Source organism: Bison bison, unplaced genomic scaffold (genome assembly GCF_000754665.1).
Source record: "Bison bison bison isolate TAMUID 2011002044 unplaced genomic scaffold, Bison_UMD1.0 scf7180017864384, whole genome shotgun sequence".
Taxonomy (NCBI): domain Eukaryota; kingdom Metazoa; phylum Chordata; class Mammalia; order Artiodactyla; family Bovidae; genus Bison; species Bison bison.
This window is the reverse complement of record NW_011494956.1, coordinates 15527766-15537625: the sequence shown is the minus strand read 5'-3', so window position 1 is coordinate 15537625 and position 9860 is coordinate 15527766.

Below are 9860 nucleotides of genomic sequence, written 5' to 3'. Positions count from 1 at the left end.
TAAAGTCTGACACTGTTTCCACTATTTCCCCATCTATTTCCCATGAAGTGATGGGACCGGATGCCATGACCTTTGTTTTCTGAATGTTGAGCTTTAAGCCAACTTTTTCACTCTCCACTTTCACTTTCATCAAGAGGCTTTTTAGTTCCTCTTCACTTTCTGCCATAAGGGTGGTGTCATCTGCATATCTGAGGTTATTGATATTTCTCCCGACAATCTTGATTCCAGCTTGTAAAGAATATATAGAACCACACAAAACTCTGTAGGACAAAGGAACAAGGGGGGGAAACGGGAGTATTAGTAGGACTGGACCTACCCTCAGCAGGTGGGGGAACTGAAGCAGGGGTCTGATCCCCATGGAGGTGCAATTGTCTGAGTCAGAGGAGAAACATTTAAGGCTGAGAGTGAAACAGCTGATCTGTGGCAGCCTAAATGGAATGAGAATCAGACAGTTCTTGCCACAGCCATACATATGCCAGGCAGGAACACAGGTCTCCTGGAAGGGGCAGTGGCTGGGAGCTGGAATTTAGGGATTATGGAGCAATCCCAGGGCGAGGGCTGCTGTTGACTGCGGAAAGACAGATTGAGGGGAGGTGAGGGAGGAGATCGTGGTGGGAAGTGCCTGTGGCAGAAAGCCAGGCAGCCATAGAAGCAAGGCGATACTGCTAAGTCATGTGTAGGGGGTGGAGCCATCACCATAGCCTCTCTCTCCCCACACACCAGCATTGGCAGCTAAACCACAGAGAGGCTGGCCCATCAAATGCCTAATGCATTGAACTACAGAGTAGGACCCCACCCAGGGTGCTCCTTTCAGTGACTGATGCACCAATCTACAGAGTAGGACTCCAGCCAGGGGGACCCCCTCTATGTGCCTGATGCACTGAACAACAGAGAAGGACCCCAAGCAAAGGATCCCTCTAAGCGCTTCATCTACAGAGCTACGGAGAAAGACTGGCCAAAGAGGCCTTCTGATCGCCAGCTACAAGAGGCTCTGATAAGGCCATAATTCCTGCCACAGAGGCAGTCCATGTCCCTGCACACTTGGCGCCACCAGGGTCCCTGCAAGCCAAGCAGCTGCACCACCCTCACACTCAGCTTTCACTGGGGTAGAGCTGCCACAGACAAAGAAAAAAAAAATTAGGTCTTGTGTTTATGCGTGCATGGTCACTTCGGTCCTGTCTGACTCTTTGCGACCCTATAGACTGTGGCTTGCCAGGCTTCTCTGTCAGAGACGGGGTTCTCCAGGCAAAAATACTGGAGCATATTGGCCAATACTGGTTGCCATACCCATCTAGAGCACTATATTTCCTGCTGCCCTACCTGCCAACCCCCCTGAGTACCTGGTGCTGCCAGAACCCCTGCAACCCAAGCAGCTGCACCACTTCCACACCTGGCCCTCACAGGGGCAAACCCAAGCCCTCCAGGGCAGGCTCAGGAGCTAAACCCCAGCGAACGACCCACATGTAGAGGTGAAAATAAAACCATAATTGAAACCCAGGGGCAATGTGGCTAAAGAAGAAGACCCAAAACCTTCCCACCAGCTGTACAAGCTGCAGATTAAATCCACTTGATCAACTAAGCAGACTCTGTGTCTATGGAATATATAAAAGGCCACGCGCTAGCTCTGATAGCTGTGGACATCGGAGGCAAGAACACACAGGAGTAGGACCAGATTAGAATCTGAGCTGCCCCCACAGCAGGTCCAGAGATCAGCACAGTGCTGGAGGGCATCCTAGGGAGGTAAGGCGGACTGTGATTCCCAGCGCAGGAGAGGACTCTGACAGCAGAGACTCAAGAAAAACATTTATTATTCTTATATTCTGACTTGTTCTGTAGAATCTTTTGGATTTTTTTTTCTTTTTCTTTTTTCCCCACTCAGTTGTAGTTGTCAATTTTATTGGCACTAAGAAATCCAATTAAGTTTTTAAACTTTTTTTTTCTTTTTCTTCAGTCACGTTTTTATTGTTGTTATAAACCTCTGCCTCTATATTGGACTTTTGCAGTTCTGTGGAGTTTTCCCTCCCCACCCCCCTTTTTTTCTTCTTCCCTTTTTTTCTCTTTTCTCTTTTTTTATAATTTTAATTTTTAATTTTTGTAAGCCTATTATATTTTTCTTCATTTATTCCTTCATTTGCCCTTCCTACTGTTCTTTCCCCTTGCAGTTTATCTTTAATGTATATAAATCTTCATTTACCTCTATTTAACTTTGCATATCTATTCTTTCTTTCTTTTCTTTCTTTCCTTTCCTCTCAATATATTTGCTAGTTTTGTTTTCACTGCTTTATTCCCCACTTGGCACCTTGCTTTAGTTTTCCAGTTTTCCAGTTTGTGCTTAAGTTAGTTTTCTTCTTAACTGGTAAATATAATTTTTGATTTCCTTTGTTTGCCAGATCTACCTAAGGTACTTTATTTTGGTTGAACTATTTTCACTTTGCTCATGGGTATATATGCTTGTGTGTATATTCCATTATTTTAATTATTATTTGCCTGGTTTTGTAACTGCCATTTGTCTGGGGTTCATCTTTGGTTTCTTGTTTTTGGATATTTGTTTTATTCTCCCTTAATGCCATAACAAACCACTTGTGGAATCTTCATTCCTGACCAGAGATCAAACCCTGAGCCTTTGGAGTGGGAGCACTGACTCCAAGACCCTAGACTACCAGAAAACTAACCCTAAGGAGTATCAAATACTGAGAACTCACATAAAGGAAACCACTTGAACACAAGACCCAGCATCACCCAACCATGAGTAGCACCCTGTGCAGGATGCCTCATCTAAAGAACAAACATAACAAAAATACAAGCCCAATCATCAGCAGACAGGAGTTGCCCATCAGAGGAAAAACAAACAAACAAAAACTCAGCACAAATCTCACCCTAAACGAAGCTCACACAAAACTGACCCAGCCTGAGGAAGGCAGAAACCAAAAGCAAGAAAGAATTCAACCTTCTTCAAGGAAACAATTCAACTTTCTTTGAAGCCTAGGAAAAGGAGACCTCAAACACAATAACTTAAAAAAAAAAGAAAAGGCAGAGAAATACTGCACGAATGAAGGAACAAACTAGAAACACAGAAGTCCAAATAAATGAAGAGGAAATAGGAAAATTATCTGAAAAAGAATTCAGAATAATTATACTAAAGATGATCAAAAACCTTGAAAGCAAAATGGAGAAAATGCAAGAATCAATTAACAAAGGCCTGGAAGAATTAAATAAGCATAGAGAGACAAAGAACACAATTATTGAAATTAAAAATACTCTAGAAGGGATCAATAGCAGAATATCTGAAGCAGAAGAATGAATCAGTGAGCTGGAAGATAAATGATGGAAATAACTTCTGAAGAGCAGAATAAAGTAAAAAGAATGAAAAGAGCTGAGGACAGTCTCAGAGACCTCTGGGACCATATCAAATACACCAACATTCAAATTACAGGGGTCCCAGGAGAAGAATACAAAAAGAAAGGGTATGAGAAAAATTTTGAAGAGATTATAGTTGAAAATTTCCCCAACATGGAAAAGGAAATAGCCAATCAAGTTCAAGAAGCACAAAGAGTCCCAAACAGGATAAATCCAATGAGAAACACTTCAAGACACATACTAATCAAACTAAACACAAAGAAAGAATATTAAAAGCAGCAAGGGAAAAACAACAAGTAACATACAAGGGAAACCCCATACGCTTAACAGCTGATCTTTCAGCAGAAACTCTGCAGGCCAGAAGGGAATGGCAGGATATATTTAAAATACTGAAAGGGAAAAATCTACAACCAAGATTACTGTACCCAGCAAGGGTCTCATTCAAAATTGATGGAGAAATCAAAAACTTTTCAGACAAGTAAAAGTTAAGAGAATCCAGTACCACCAAACCAGCTTTACAGCAAATGTTAAATGGACTTATATAGTCAAGAAATACAATAGAAGAAAAAAGAGCTACAAAATCAACCCCAAATAATTAGAAAATGGCAATAGGAATATATATATCAATAATTACCTTAAATGTAAGTGGATTAAATGCTCCAACCAAAGTCACAGACGGGCTGAATAGATACAAAAATAAGACCCACATATATGCTGTCTACAAGAAACCCACTTCAGACTTCAAGACACATATTGACTGAAAGTGAGAGGATAGAAAAATATATTCCATACCAATTGGAAGCAAAAGAAAGCTGGAGTAGCAATCCTTATATCAGACAAAATAGACCTTAAAATAAAGAAGATTACAAGTGATAAGGAAGGACACTACATAAGGATCAAGGGGTCAATCCAAGAGGAAGACATAACAATTGTAAATATCTATACACCCAACATAGGAGCACCTCAATACATAAGACAAACACTAATAGACATAAAAGGAGAAATGGACAGTCACACAATAATATTAGGAGACTTTAACACCCCACTCACACCAATGGACAGATCATTAAAACAGAAATTTAATAAGGAAACACAAGTCTTAAATGATACATTAGATGAGATGGATCTCATTGATATCTTTAGGACATTCCATCCAAATACAGAAGAATACACCTTCTTCTCAAGTGCACATGGAACATTCTCCAGGATAGACCACATCTTGGGTCACAAATCAAGCCTCAGTAAATTTAAGAAAATTGAAATTGTATCAAGCATCTTGTCCAACCACAATGCTATGAGACTAGAAATCAATTACAAGAAAAAACTGTAAGGAACACAAACACATGGATATTAAACAACACGTTTCTAAATAACTACAGATTACTGAAGAAATCAAAAGGGAAATTAAAAGATTTCTAAAAAAAAATGACAATGAAAACAAAAACTCAAAGCCTATGGGATGCAGCAAAAGCAGTTCTAAGAGGGAAGTTTATAGAAATACAATCCTACCTCAAGAAATAAGAAAAACATCAAATAGACATCCTAACTTTACACCTAAAACAACTGGAAAAAGAAGAATAAAAAAAAATTAGTAGAAGGAAATAAATCATAAAGATGCTAGCAGAAATAAATGAAAAAGAAATGAAAGAAACAATAGTAAACATTAATGAAACTAAAAGCTGGTTCTTTGAGAAGATAAACAAAATTGACAAGCCCTTTGTCAGACTCATCAAGAGAAAAAGAAGAATCAAATCAACAAAATTAGAAATGAAAAAGGAGAGGTTACAATAGAAAATTGAGAAATAAGAAGGATTATAAGAGACTATTATGGACAACTATATGCCAATAAAGTAGATAACTGGAAGAAATGGACAGATTCTTAGAAAAGTTCAATCTTCCAAGACTGAACCAGTAAGAAATTATGAACAACCCAATTACAAGCACTGAAATTGAAGCTGTGATCAAAAATCTCCCAAAAAACAAAAGCCCGGGACCAGATGGCTTCACAAGAGAATTCTATCAAACATTTAGAGAAAATCTAATGCCTATCCTAAAACTCTTTCAAAAAATTGCAGAGGAAGGAACACTTCCAAACTCATTCTACGAGGCCACCATCAACCTGATGCCAAACCCAGACAAAGACAACACAAAAAAAGAAAACTAGAGGCCAGTATCACTGACGAACACAGATGCAAAAATCCTCAACAAAATTTTAGCAAACAGAATTCAGCAATGCATCAAAAAGCTCATACACCATAATCAAGTTGGGTTTATTCCAGGGATGCAAGGATTCTTCCATATATGCAAATCAATCAATGTGATATACCATATTAACAAATTGAAAGATAAAAACCATATGATCATCTCAACAGATTCAGGAAAAGCCTTTGACAAAATTCAGCACCTGTTTATGATTAAAACTCTTCAAAAATGAGCATAGAAGGAACCTACCTCAACATAGTAAAGGCCATATATGAGAAGCCTACAGCAAACATTATTCTCAATGGTGGCTCAGATGGTAAAGTGTCTGTCTACAATGCAGGAGACCCGGGTTTGATCCCTGGGTTGGGAAGATCCCTTGGAGAAGGAAATGGCAATCCATTCCAGTACTATTGCCTGGAAAATCCCATGGACAGAGGAGCCTGGTAGGCTATAGTCCATGGGGTCGCAAAGAGTCGGACACAGCTGAGCGACTTCACGTTCACAGCAAACATTATTTTCAATGGTGAAAAACTGAAAATATTCCCCCTAACATCAGGGATAAGACAAGGGTGTCCACTTTCACCACTATTATTCAACATAGTTCTGGAAGTCCTGGCTACAGCAATCAGAGAAGAAAAAGAAATAAAAGGAATCCAGATTGGACAAGAAGTAGTAAAGCTCTCACTGTTTGCAGATGACATGATACTGTACATAGAAAACCCTAAAGATAGTATCAGAAAATTACTAGAGCTAATCAGTGAATTTAGCAGCAGCAGCAGGATACAAAATCAATACACAGAAATCACTTGCTTTTCTATATACTAACAATGAAAAATCAGAAAGAGCAATTAAAGAATCAATCCCATTCACCATTGCAACAAAAAGAATTAAATATCTAGGAATAAACTTACCTAAGGAGACAAAAAAAAAAAAACCTGTACACAGACAATTATAAGACACTGATGAAAGAAATCAAAGATGACATAAACAGATTAAGAGATATTCCATGTTGAGAATATGGAATGGAGAGAATCAATATTGTGAAATGACTATACTACCAAATGCAATCTACAGATTCAATGCAATCCCTATCAAATTACCAATTGCATTTTTCACAGAACTAGAACAAAAAAATTCACAATTCATATGGAAACACAAAAGACCCTGAATAGCCAAAGCAATCTTGAGAAAGAAGTATGGAGCTGGAGGAATCAGCCTTCCTGACTTCAGGTTACACTACAAAGCTACAGTCATCAAGACAGTATGCTACTGGCACAAAAACAGAAATATAGACCAATGGAACAAGATAGAAAGCCCAGAAATAAACCCATGTACTTATGGGTACCTTATTTTTGACAAAGAAGGCAAGAATATACAATGTGGCAAAGACAGCCTCTTCAATAAATGGTGCTGGGAAAACTGGACAGCTACATGTAAAAGAATGAAATTAGAACACTTCCTAACACCATACACAAAGATAAACTCAAAAAGGATTGAAGACCTAAATGTAAGACCAGAAACTATAAAACTCTTAGAGGAAAACATAGGCAGAACACTTGATGACACAAATCAAAGCAAGATCCTCTATGACCCACCTACTAGAGTAATGGAAATAAAAACAAAAATAAACAAGTGGGACCTGATTAAACTTAAAAGCTTTTGCACAGCAAAGGAAACTATAAGCAGGATGAAAAGACAGTCCTCAGAATGGAAGAAAATAATAGCAAATGAAACAACTGACAAAGGATTAATTTCCAAAATATACAATCAGCTCATAGAACTCAATAACAGAAATACAACTTAATCAAAAAGTGGGAAAAAGACCTAAACAGACATTTCTCCAAAGAAGACATACAGATGGCTAACAAACACATGAAAAGATGCTCAACATCACTCACTATTAGAGAAATGCAAATCAAAACCACAATGAGATATCACCTCACACCAGAATGGCCCTCATCAAAAAGTCTACAAACAATAAATCCTGGAAAGGGTTTGGAGGAAAAAGAACACTCTTACACTGTTGGTGGGAATGTAAATTGATACAGCCACTATGGAAGATGGTATGGAGATTCCAAATGCTAGGGAAAAAACCACCATATGACCCAGCAATCCCACTTCTACGCATATACCCTGCTGCTGCTGCTAAGTCACTTCAGTCGTGTCCGACTCTGTGTGACCCCATAGACGGCAGCCCACCAGGCTCCCCGATCCCTGGGATTCTCCAGGCAAGAATACTGGAGTGGGTTGCCATTTCCTTCTCCAATGCATGAAAGTGAAAAGTGAAAGTGGTCATTCAGTCGTGTCCGACTCTTAGCTACCCCATGGACTGCAGCCTACCAGGCTCCTCCATCCATGGGATTTTCCAGGCAAGAGTACTGGAGTGGGGTGCCATTGCCTCCTCCATGCATATACCCTGAGGAAATCAAAATTGAAAGAGACACATGTATCCCATTGTTCACTGAAGCACTATTTACAATAGCTAGTATATGGAAGCAACCTAGATGTCCATCAACACTGAATGGATAAAGAAGTTGTGGTCTATATACACAATGGAACATTACTCAGCCATAAAAAGGAACGCATCTGAGTCAGTTCTGATGAGGTGTATGAACCTAGAACCTATGATACAGAGTGAAGTGAGTCAGAAAGAGAAAGATAAATACCGTGTTCTAACACATATATACGGAATCTAGAAAAATGATACTGAAGAATTTACTTACAGGGCAACAGTAGAGAAACAGACATAGAGAATAGACTTACAGACATGGGGAAAGGGGAGGAGAGAGTGAGATATATGGAAAGAGCAACATATGTAAAATACCATATGTATTTTTTTTACCACATGTAAATTACCATATGTAAAATAGCCAATGGGAATTTGCTGTGTGGCTCAGGAAACACAAATAGGGGCTCTGTACCAACCTAGAGGGGTGGGATGGGAAGGGAGATGGGAGGGAGGTTCAAAAGGGAGGCGATATATGTATCAGTTCAGTTCAGTTCAGTTGCTCAGTCATGTCTGACTCTTTGGGACCCCATGAACTGCAGCATGCCAGGCCTCCCTGTCCATCACCAACTGCCAGAGTATATTTAAACCCATGTGCATTGAGCCGGTGATGCCATCTAACCATCTCATCCTCTGTCATCCCCTTCTCCTCCTGCCTTCAATCTTTCCCAGTATCAGGGTCTTTTCAAATGAGTCAGCTCTTTGCATTAGGTGGCCAAAGTACTGGAGTTTCAGCTTCAACATCAGTCCTTCCAGTGAACACCCAGCACTGATCTCCTTTAGGATGGACTGGTTGGATCTCCTTGACATCCAAGGGACTCTCAAGAATCTTCTCCAACACCACAGTTCAAAAGCATCAATTCTTTAGTGCTCAGCTTTCTTTATAGTCCAACTCTCACATCCATACATGACCACAGGAAAAACCATAGCCTTGACTAGACAGACCTTTGTTGGCAAAGTAATATCTCTGCTTTTCAGTATGCTATCTAGGTTGGTCATAACTTTCCTTCCAAGGAGTCAGTGTCTTTTAATTTCATGGCTGCAATCACTATCTACAGTGATTTTGGAGCCCAAAAAAATAAAGTCAGCCACTGTTTCCACTGTTTCCCCATCTATTTGCCATGAAGTGATGGGACCAGATACCATGATCTTAGTTTTCTGAATGTTGAGCTTTAAGCCAACTTTTTCACTCTCCTCTATGGCTGATTCATGTTGAGGTTTGGCAGAAAACAGCAAAATTCTGTAAAGCCATTATCCTTCAATAAAAAAATTAATTCATTTTTTAGAAAATGAGGAGCATATATGTATGACTGAGTCCCTTTGCTGTCCATCTGAAATTATCACAACATTGTTGATTGGCTATACTCCAACATAAAAAGTTTCTTAAAAAATAAAATAAAATTAGAAAAATAATGGAGAAACAAAAGGAATATTGACAGACTATTTACCTATCATTGCATACACACAGATACAAATAATAGTTCTGAAAGGAAACACAATTTAAAACTTATAACATTGTTTGCCTCTGGGGAAGGAAAGGCAAAGAAGGGAGATTTTTACTGTATGTTTACTGTGGAGTTTGAACCATGGGAAAGCAGTGCCTATTTTAAAAAATGAATATATTAAATTAAAATTTAAAAATAGGGGAACAGGGCAGGAGATGCCATTTCCAATATATTTATTTCAAGCATTTGCTGAATGGAAAAGAACAGATTCCTACTCTCTAGACCCGACATGACCATGGCAAAGCAGGCTCACAGGCAGGTGATAAATGTCCATACACATAAGTACAATG